Source organism: Neopelma chrysocephalum, unplaced genomic scaffold (genome assembly GCF_003984885.1).
Source record: "Neopelma chrysocephalum unplaced genomic scaffold, ASM398488v2 Primary Assembly neopelma1_175, whole genome shotgun sequence".
Taxonomy (NCBI): Eukaryota; Metazoa; Chordata; class Aves; order Passeriformes; family Pipridae; genus Neopelma; species Neopelma chrysocephalum.
This window is the reverse complement of record NW_020897837.1, coordinates 687,081-698,672: the sequence shown is the minus strand read 5'-3', so window position 1 is coordinate 698,672 and position 11,592 is coordinate 687,081. Positions and strand designations below refer to the sequence as shown.

Here is an 11,592-nt window from a genome sequence, read left to right as displayed (position 1 = left end):
GCAGGTCCAGACCTCGGGCAGATGAAACTCGAGAGGTTCTGCTGTTTGTCTCCCAGTCTCTCTTTTTTTTTTTTTTTCTGGCTGGTTTGGGTCTGGAAATCCTCCACCCTGTGGCCACGGGGCTTATCTGATGGGAGACAACAGTGCGTGGAGTGAGCAAACAGCCCCGGGCTCTGCCTTTGTTCCCTCTCCTCCTTGCCCGGTGCCTGTCCCCTCGAAGGGCACGGGGAGGGTGGCACAGAAACGTGACCCGCACAAAAAGAGCTCCTGATCACAGGGGGAAGGGAGCTGGGCAGGCAGGGATTGCTTTTTCTTCTTTCAGGAGAATTGGGATCAAATCCCTGAGCTCTGCTCGTCTGCTCTCCTTGTTCATCTGTTCCACTCAAAGACTGTTTGCAGGTTTTGTTCTTTTTTTTTTCCCCCACTCAAATACTGTTTGCAGTTTTTGCCCTTTTTTTGCCCCTATTTTTTCTCTTTTACTTTATAAATAATTTATATAAATTTATAGAAATATATCTAATTTTCTCTGAGGTTTCCAGAAGCAACACATTAGGGGAGGCTCTAAACCACTTCACTGCAGAGAAGTCTTATAGTCTAATAAGTCTAATAATCTTCTAGTCTAATATAGCCTAATTTTATAATCTAAACCCATTTTTTATGCCACTACAGATGTCCTATGAGACTTTGAGTCTTTAGTCCCAGCCTCTCCAAAGTCCTACAGCTGTAAGGCAGGATTAAATCCATGCTTTAACTCACTTTTTTGACAGCTTTGCAGCCCCTCTGGAGAAAGGACTGAGTCAGATTAGGGCTCAGAACTGCCAACTCCAAGCCTTCAAAACCAGCAACCAGGCCTAAAAAATAACAGAGACCAGGAGATTAAAAAAAATAAACAAATAACCCATTTGGAGTTCTTTTTATTTGCTTTTCTCAGTTTTACATTTCTCGAGTCGATGTTTTCAGGAGTTTTTGGAGATCTCTGAGACTCAGCAAACTGCTTTCTTTGCAATTAAAATAACAACAGTAATAACTGAAAGCTGAGGCCGTGCTACACATGACTGCAGGGATCAAGGCTTCAGGGAAAGCAATAAATATTCTGAGATTCATCCCAAAATCATCATGGGAGCAGGCAGCCACTCTGTGCCTCATGTCCACCAGGATGGGTCCCCAGTAAACAGTAAAATTATAAATTATAATTTATAAATAATATAAAATTATAATTTATAATTTATAATTAAAAGTGGTTCTTCCTTCTCAGAAGAAAGACACCTTAAAATATCTCAGAGGGCTCCTGGCACTGCCCTCACCATTTGTGGTGTGTCCACCCTGAGGAACAGGGGGTTCCAGTCCCCAGCTGGCTGCTTTTCCATGGCTCCAATGGATCCAGCCCATCCTAAACATCATTAAAAGGCACATTTGACCATCCAACACCAGGATTGGAAGCAACACCCTTCACACATCCCACTGGGAATGCAAAGGGACCCCAAATCCCCAACTTAGCCCAGCATTTCAAACACATCATTCCCATGTTCCTGCCTAAGAGAAGGCTCAGGTGCTGCTTGAGGGCAGCTGAAGAGCAGCTGAGATAAGGGAAATGAGATGGTTTGATGGTTCCATCTGTAAGGAAGCAGTGCAGCTGAATCCCTGGATCCATCCCATTACACTGACTCTTGCCAGCAACCCCAAATGAACACTTTGAAGATCCATTTTATGCCACAAGGAGTGAGGAGCTGTGTTCAAGTGCTGCCATCCCCTGCAGCTGAGGCATCCACAGATGCTCCAGCTTATCAGGAGGTTGGTTTTATTCTGCTTTTTTTTAATTTCTTATAGTTTCTCACATCAAACCAATGTGGAAAACCACCCAGCCAACATCTTGCCCTGAGTGCAAACACTGCCCACGTTCCCTCTCAAGGTCCCACCTCGTTCATCACAGTAGTTTTGGTGATGATGTTCATCACAGTAGATGAACTGTAGTTCATCACAGGCTCAGTTTAACCCAAACCCAGAAGGGCCAGGTTTGGGCCAGAAGGTTGCAGGTTTGCACACTGGATGGACATTGCAGCAAACCACCCAATTTGGACACCTCAAGTTTCCTCATCTCTCAGATGGGGAAATATGAACTTTATTGTTAAAGTGGTTTAAGTCCTACTGATATGAAGTGTTACACTGAAGGTAGGTGCTGTTAGGCTGAGGTCTCTGAAGGTCTAAGTCTTATTAATAAGGTGTAAGAGAGGCTTAACTGCATTTGCAGCTGCTCAGCGTCCCTCTGATCTGAAAATCATGGAATGGTTTGGGTTGGAAGGGATCTTAAAGCCCGTCCAGTCCCACCCCCTGCCATGGGCAGGGACACCTTCCACCAGCCCAGGCTGCTCCAAGCTCTGTCTAACCTGGCCTTGGACACTTCCAGGGATCCCAGGGCAGCCACAGCTTCTCTGGGCAAGGTGTTCCAAAGGTCTTAAAGGATAATGTCAAGGAATACCGGGGTCACTCCCAGCCAGGGTGTTGCTGATGCTGTGACATCCCGATGGACACAACCACGCCTGTACCTGTAGGCCTGGCTTTACTTGAGCTTAACTCTGCTGGTCCAAAGCAGAGCTTGGCTGGGGGACAGCCCTGGCCACACTGGGAGCTCTTTGTCACCAAGTCCCTCAACCTTCCTATGCCAGGAACAGCCCCCTGGCAGCAGAGGCAGCTTGGGGGGGGACAGTTGCCCCTTTGTTTGCGCAGGGCAGGGGTGACTCAATAACTGTTCTCTGTTTGCTCCGTGTGCGTGGGCAGGGATTGGATCCATCGGGCTGGAGGCTGGGACAGATTATCCAGGTAAAATAGCTCTGCTTCCCCTTTCCTGTTTGCCAGGAGTGAAAGCTGTGAGGGAAGGGAGTGGGGCTGCAGGGCCTGGCAGTGGCACGGGCACAGCGGGGAGGGCACAGCCTTCCATGGGCAACGTAGGGGTGAAGGAGGGGCAGGGTGGGCACGATCCCAGCGTGGTTTTGTTGGAAGGGACCTTAAAGACCATATAATTCCACTCCCTGCTGTGGGCAGGGACACCCTCCACTAGCCCAGGTTGCTCCAAGTCCTGTCCAAGCTGGCCCAGGACACAGAGATGAGGGTCATGGAGGCCTCAGGTTGGATCCACCCTCTGTCACAGCTCCAACACAACCCTGCTCAAAGTTCTGGCTCCAGGAGCCCTTCCCATGTCCTGGGGGCAGCAGGTGAAAGGGGGGATTGTGCTCCTCTACCCCTCAGGTGAGACCCCCCGGCAGAGCTGCTCCAGCCCTGGGGAACAGCACAGGGAGGACGTGGAGCTGCTGGAGAGAGTCCAGAGGAGGCACCAAGGGGATCAGAGGGATGGAGCAGCTCTGCTGGGAGGGAAGGCTGGAGAACTGGGATTGTTCAGCCTGGAGAACTGGGATTGTTCAACCTGGAGGACTGGGATTGTTCAGCCTGGAGGACTGGGATTGTTCAGCCTGGAGGAGAGAAGCTTTGGGGTGACCTGATTGCAGCAGGACCTGAAGAGGCCTGCAGGGAAGATGGAGAGAGGCTGTTTCCAAGGGCCTGGAGGGACAGGACACAGGGAATGGCTTCCCACTGCCAGAGGGCAGGGATAGATGGGATGTTGGGGAGGAATTCTTGGTTGGAATTCTGGCACAGGTTGCCCAGAGAAGCTCTGGCTGCCCCTGGACCCCTGGAAGTGTCCAAGGACGAGTTGGAGCAATCTGGTCTGGTGGAAGGTGTCTCTGCCCGTGGCAGGGGTGGAATAAGGTGACCTTTAGGGCCCTTCCAGCCCTGGCCATTCCATGATTCTGATGTACCCACACCCTTGAGTGGTGCCTCCCTCCTCCTTAAGCCCAGCTTTAAGAACTGAGCCCCCCTGTGCCCTCGTGCCTGGCAAGCAGAGCCCAGGTGGATCCCAGCCAGCCCAGGGTTGTGCTCAGGACCACGTCGGAACACGCAGAATTCCCCTTCCCTCGGGAAAAAGGAGCCAGGCCTCACGTAGCACCAGGATAAACAATACCACAGGCAACACTCTGGAGAAAAAAAAGGCCCTGAGACCACAGTGCTGAATTCACAATGATCTGCTTTGTCCCCTTTTGGATGGAGAACATTAAACAGCTCTACGTGTGCACACAATTACACAACACATGGCCCAGCCCGAAATGGGGCTGCAGGTGTTTTCTGAGAAGCATTAACCTTCAAAAAAGTCACTTTAATCAACTTAAGAACTCACAAGACGTTCATGGGTCTTGAGAAATCCATGGAAAGGTCCTGTACCTTCAATTAACTCCCTCCAGCCTGCACAGATTGCTGCTGCATGTGCTCCATCACACTCGGGCATGGGGATGGATTCATTAAGGATAATTAAGCAAAACGCAGCTAACTAAGCAGGAGAGAGGAGGAAGATGAAGTAACTGATTCTTGGTCCTACATTTCAAAGAAAAAGGAAGGAAGGAAGGAAGCCACAGACTTGTAACACCATATTTGTCTATGATCTCTGAGGCAAAAAGTGCTGCGGGGATGCAAATGTTTGTAATGAGGTTTCATTAGTCAGACTCGGCTGACAGTCTGTAACCTGATTAAAGCCACACCAAAAATAACTCAGCTGCTGCTCCCTGAGTGAGTTTCAATCACCTTTTGGGGGAAAATATTTTCCTTTATATTTACTTTCCATTAAACCCTGGCAGTACAAAGGTAGCCAAGTACTGCAGATAAGCAGAGGAGCAGGTAACTCACAGCTAGAAGGGAAGGAACTTTTCCAAATACCCAGCCATTGGATCATATCCTTCAACAGAACCCCAGAATGTAAAATATTGAAGGTTGCTAGTTGAGGAAAAGAAGGATAATTCGCTTTGGGAATGTGTGAGACAACAGAGGCGAGCACAGGGAAAAGCTTTATGTAAAGAGGAGGTTTTCAAAAGGCATTGAGATTATCCAAGAGCTGATCCAAGGGCCCTGGAAGGCAATGGAAAGTCTCCTGTTGATTCCAATGGGTTTTGGATGACTGGAAGTGGAGGGGAAGGGATGGGGCTGGCAGGGAGAGGCAGGTTGTGGGAAGGCTGGAATGCAGCTGGGAATAGGTGGAGGAAGCAAAGGGGAGCAAAGGGAAGCAAAGTTACTTCATCTTCCTCCTCTCTCCTTCTTAGTTAGCTGCATTTTGCTTAATTATCCTTAATTAATCCATCCACATGCCCCAGTGTGATGGAGCACATGCAGCAGCAATCTAGGCAGGCTGGAGGGAGTTAATTGAAGGTACAGGACCTTGCTGATCCAAGGGCCCTGGAAGGCAGTGGAAAGTCTCCTGTTGACTCCAATGGGTTTTGGATGACTGGAAGTGGAGGGGAAGGGATGGGGCTGGCAGGGAGAGGCAGGTTGTGGGAAGGCTGGAATGCAGCTGGGAATAGGTGGAGGAAGCAAAGGGGAGCAAAGGAACACGGAGGCAAAGCCGTGTGGGTTGGTTTGGATTCCCAAGAAAAACAACCTGCAGGCTGGCTGGGGCTGGAGCCTGGGAAAGGGAAATGCAGGGAAGCAGGAGGCAGGTGACTGTGGAGTGAAGCAAGAGCCCCATGGCTGGGCTGTGACACATCACAGTCTGTCCCCAAACTCGCTCCCAGAGGAAGAGGATGTGGCCACGGGGCTGGGGCAGAGCTGCTGAGCTGTTTGCTGAGCCTGGCCTGGGCTCAGGGGGGGCAGCAGGAGGGAACAAACAGAGCCAAAGGACAGAATAAAATCATCTCTCTGAATAAAATCACCTCTCTGAATAAAATCACCTCTCTGAACTGCCCAGCCCTGCAGGGCTCATGGGTGTCCTTTGTGCCGTGGCTGAACATGGACCTGTTGAAGCACAGGGGAAAGGACACCTACCTTGGGAAACACTCCTGAAAATCCCTGTCAGGTGCTTTAGTGCCTTTGCAAACCTGTTCAAAGTGAACTTCAGGACAAGGCAGAAGCAGAGAAAGGATTGGAACCCTGATTTTTCCTGAGCTCTGTCCAGTGCTTCACATACTTTACTTCTAACACTCAGTTTAATCTCACACAGGCAGGATTTGTGCAGACCCTCAGTGTAAGGAGGAATTTCACCCTTTTCTGCTTCCTTCTTTCAATTAAGCAGAGAGCACTTGGCTTAAAAACACCAATATTCTGGTTATTAGATGTCGAGACAAACTTGTAGTCCAGTTATACCCCCCATGAACGTGAAAACTGCTCCGTTGGACTCGGCACAATTGTTTGGGGGGTTCAGAAAGTTCAAAGCAGCTTTTCTGCCATCTGAGGCCTCCCAGACTCTCTGACCACCTCCAGGGGAAGAAGCTGCAATCAGATTATTACAGAATCACTGAAGCAAGGGCAGGAACATCAAATGCTTCTCAAGTCACAAAAGGAAATTACATCCAATTCCCTTTCAAGTCTACCCAAGACCACATCACATCACATTCCCTCCTTCCTGCCAGCTCTTTGTCGGGCTGTTGTGTCTATTCACACAGAGACTCTCCCTCCTCTCCTGCTCAAAAGGACAAGTTTATTCAGAGCATGAGCTGAGGAGATTGGGGGGGGTCAGCTCATAATTTTCAAGTGCGTCATGCGGAGAGAACGAGCCCAGATAAATGCTTGGAGAGCAGCCACTCGTTTGGAGAACCAGTTGCTCGTAGTTATTTTTCTTAATTAGAGGCAAAGATGCAGTCCAAGAATGCCCAGAACATTTCAAACACTGAATTGTCCACCTTTTGGACTGAGCTTTCTCCTGACACAGCTAAAAAGACACCGACCCAAATTCAATGCCAGCGGCTCCTCTGGGAATGTGAGCAACTCCAACGAGCACCTTGGCAGGGGGATGTCCAAACCTTCCCCAATTCTTTGCCTGGAGGCCTCTTTCATAACCTGGGATGATGACACAGTCTGGGGGCAGGTATGTGACTGTCTCCAAGCCACACTGTCCAAAAGAAGCTGCTCCCAACAAGGATTCCTCTCCCAGGAGTCTCAGGTTGCTCCCAGGGAGGAGACAGAAGGTCCTTCCAGAAGTCAGAGCAGGGATCACTGGAACTGGGGTTGTTCCAACAGCAGGTGGGAATCAGGGCCAGGAGGGCCAGGACGGGGTGGAAAGGCTTCAAACAGAGAGGGGAGGGTTAGATGGGACACAGGGAAGGGATTCTTTCCTAGGAGGGTGGTGAGGGATGGAATTCCCTGAGAAGCTGTGGCTGCCCCATCCCTGGAAGCATCCAAGGCCAGGTTGGAGCAACCTGGGCTGGTGGAAGGTGTCCCTGCCCATGGCAGGGGGTTGGGAATGGGATGAGCTTTAAGGTCCCTTCCAACCCAAACCATTCCAGGATTCCAGGCCTATTTTTACCCCAAGTTGTGACAGCACTCCCAGAGCTCCTGGTTCCTTCCTGCAGCACAGAAGAGCTTTGAGGGCACTCTCAGGTGCCCTTTTCCTCTCCCTGCCACTAAATCCCCCTCCAGGGGCTCTCAGACACTTGTAGAGACTCTCCTGCCTCTGCTCAGCTGCATTTTACACCCATTTTAAACCCACTTGGCCTCACTGTAAATGTCTAAACAAAATCCAGACACACAGAATCCAGTTTTACCCTTCCAGTGCCAGTTCTACACCTAAGTTGGTTCCTGCAATCAGCACCAAACATAAATTGTGATTAATTAGCACGTTCTACCCTTAATAAAAGCTCAGAGCCCATCTGTTTGCAGCTCCCAGTCTGCCCCAGAATGTCTGGAGATGCAGCAAAACCTGAGGGGAAAGCCTGAATTCAAAATGTTCCAAAAATCAGAGCTTTTCAACACATACCTGAGAGGGAAATAACTATTTAATAGCACTTTATATTAGAAGTATGAACTTATGTTAGTTATGGCAGGAAAATTCTCCTGTAGATTTATATGGATATATTTACATATTTATAAATGAACATAATAAATTAATATATATAATATTCTGATTGTATGAATATATATGAATATTTATATATATGAATATATAAATGAATATACTAAACAAATATATATAAAATATACTGAATATACAAATATATCTGAATATTTTTATAAATATATCTAAATATATAAGATGAATAGATATAATATAAGATGAATAGATATAATATACTGGATATATGAATATATATATGAATATAAATTTATATACAGCACAGTTTTAGTTCCATGTACTCTGTAACACTTATTTTAACCTATAAAAATTTCAGTTTCTATAAAGCAGCTCTATATTGACACCTGTGTCCTCGAGCAGCTTTATTACCACTTTATTACAGCTGACTAAGACAATGTGCTCCTTTTCTAGCACAGATTTTTTTGGTATATTATTTACCATCACCTGATTGCTCACTGCTCTGCCTCCTTTATTCAGCCCTTATCACATGAACCTCAAGCAAACATTACTAAGAGGGATTAAAGGGGCATCAAAGGCTCTGCTCAGTGTTTGGACTGGGGATATGATTCACACATGCAGGTAAATTGGGAATAACAAGAACTGAAGCCTGGCCCTGTGTTCCTTTTTCACCCCAAACCTCCCCAAAACTGTCCCACCGGTGGCACCCACTGATTTTATTCCAGTTCAATTATAAATACATAAAATTAGGACCACCCAACCCACTCTATAATTCAATGACTGCTCCAATTCTGTATTTATTTGTTGATAGATTTGGGAATGGGATGAGCTTTAAGGTCCCTTCCAACCCAAACCATTCCAGGATTCCAGGCCTATTTTTGCCCCAAGTTGTGACAGCACTCCCAGAGCTCCTGGTTCCCTCCTGCAGCACAGAAGAGCTTTGAGGGCACTCTCAGGTGCCCTTTTCCTCTCCCTGCCACTAAATCCCCCTCCAGGGGCTCTCAGACACTTGCAGAGACTTTGAGGAAATCACAATTTGAGGGATCTGAAGTCGGAGCCATCGATCCATATCCCGACCCGCGGGACACGAACCAACCGACAGGAACTTCCACTGGCTGTAACCCTCCGTGACTGGGCTGTTGTGCAACACCTTCAGCAAACACTTCCTCATGTAGGAACAAGAATAAAGCTCAGGCAGTCGCTCCCTCTCATTCTCAGCCCAGCCTGGGAACACGACATTCCCAGAGCACGGACACCTCGACATTCCCAGAGCACGGACACCCCACCGGAGCAGCACCGCTGGGAGCATGAAAATACTCCTCCTTCCTGCTCTTTTCCTGCTTTTTCTCCACCAAGGTACAGCGTTTTTTGTTTTAATCCTTTCTCTGGGTGGAACTCTGGATGAATTTTTAATTATTAACAGGGAGATAATACAGAAGAACGGGAATTAAAGCCGTTGGAAAACAGCAGGGCTGGGGATGTTTGGGGTTTTCCTCTTTGTGTTCAAATTCATTGTGTCGAATTCTTTAGTTGGAGATTTATTTACCTGTTTGCAAACTGGCCAGAAATTGCCCAAAACCCCAGGACTTGTTAGTTCTGTGAGCCACTTGCTAACTTGGTTAGTTCTGTGAGCCCTGAGAACTTGGTTAGTTCTGTGAGTTAGAGGACAATTTATTCACTTGCATCTCCAATTTTGGCCCTAAAAGATTTCTATTTGAACCCAAATAATGACATGACCTGAATTAAAACCTTTAACCCCCTTATTATTGTGTGGCAGGGCTGGAGTTGGGGATGTTTGGGGTTTTCCTCTTGTGTTCTAATTGATTATGTCAAATTGTTTAGTTAGAGATTTATTTACCTGTTTGCAAACTGGCCAGAAATTGCTTAAAATCCCAGGACTGGTTAGTTCTGTGAGCCACTTGCTAACCTGGTTAGTTCTGTGAGTTAGAGGACAATTTATCCACTTGCATCTCCAATTTTGGCCCTAAAAGATTTCTATTCAAACCCAAATAACAACATGACCTGAATTAAAACCTTTAACCCCCTTATTATTTTGTGGTACTTCAGGTTCTGAGTATTCCTGTGCCTTCACCTGAGCAGACCCCACTTTTTTCCTTTCAATTGTTCCTCTCAATTCATGTCAACAGGGAACAGATTTTTTTGTCAGGGCTTGGCAGGCACAGGCACGGACAGGTTTTAAATCCATAATCAAACATGTAATTTATACTCAGGCAGGTTATCTAAGTTTTGATTATTTGCACAGAATATCTGGAAATGTGCACGGTGTTTAAGGTGTTATATCTCTTTTTTTTCTTCCTTGCCAGTGGATTCCTCACTAATGATTTTTAGTTTAGGCACTTGGAAAAGTACATAATTATTTCTCCCTTATTATACAGCACCAGGGCAGAGGAATTTCTTTCCTCCTTAAACCTCCTGACTCCAGACAGTGCCTGAAGGCAGACAAAGACAATACACTGATTAAAAAAACTCCCTCTAAGAAACCATTTGTTCCAGGCCAAAACTAACTGAGTTTTCCTTGAAAAGCTGTTTGCATCAGACTGCAGGAAAGGGATAAGTTTTGTCCTGAGCCTTCATTTAAATCCCACTTAAACTTGAACTGGCTGGGCTAGAGTTGGACAAAGGGTGTGAACAGGGAGATAAAACTGGAGAATTCTGTACCAAGAGGCCTAAAATATCAACTTTATGGTTGTGGAAAGACTGAAGTCTGAAAACCACAATTAAAAAAAAAAAAAGTAATTATCTGCTTAAAATAAAATCCAAAAGATCCCTGGGAATTGCAGGAGTAAAGTTACACTTGGTATTTGCTCTGAGCACGTGCCCAGGGCTCTGTGTAAGAGCTCAGCTGGTGTAAGGTCATTTCTCCACCAGTTTTATCAAGATATAACCCAGTTTATTCTGCAATTACTTTTGGAAAGCGTTTAATCCAATAAGCCAGGGGTAAAGATGGAACCTGTTTATCTGACTGGGACAATTTGCACGGGGATGTGCTCTGTTCTTCCAGACAAATTACAGGCATTGGGTGCCCCACTCCTGGGAAAACCTGGGCCTGGGGCAGGGAATTAAATGGGAGATGTATCCTCCCTTTGGGGTTTGTGGGGTTAGGTTTGTTTTGGGTTGGTTTTGTATTCAAATACAGGTTCTTGTGCTCGGAGCCCTCAAGAATTCACATGAAATATCCTTTAATAGGAGATTTAAGAGTTCAGGTGCATCTAAAACCTGCTGTTGCCTTGTTGGAAACCAACACATCCAACCCTGTGTTCCCAAAAACCTGGACACCAGCTGCTCTAATGAACTTCTGGGAGCCATAATTAAATTCTCTGTGCTGCCCAGCCCTGCAAGTCGTGCCCCAAATTAACTTTGGTAGAGATTTATTTGGGTTCAGAGCAGAAAATGAAAAGAAACCCTTTTCCTCCCAGAGTTCTTACAGCCACTGCAGACACACAACGTGCCTTAAAGACCACGAGAAGGGGTTATGGGAGTTCAGGAATCACCTGGATTCCTTCCCCTCTTCAAAATTTTCCTACTTTAGTGCTATCTCCCATTATTTTACCTGCCTTTGTTCAAACACCTCCTCTAATCCTTCTGCTGTCACGACTTTGTACCTCCCTCCATCCAATTAAATGAGTGAAAGTGTCTCTGTTATCAAGTCCTGTCACAATTATTTATGGGGGAAAGCTTTCCAAGACAGAAATCCAGCCTCATTCCAAACCTCTGCATTGTTCTAAGTTTATTTG

General features: G+C 46.7%; 1 protein-coding gene across 1 annotated transcript in view; it reads left to right on the top strand.

Moving 5' to 3' along the window:
• The window catches only part of ADAM28 (ADAM metallopeptidase domain 28), a 53,725-nt gene that overhangs the window by 24,335 nt on the left and 17,798 nt on the right, over positions 1-11,592 (top strand). The window lies entirely within an intron of this gene.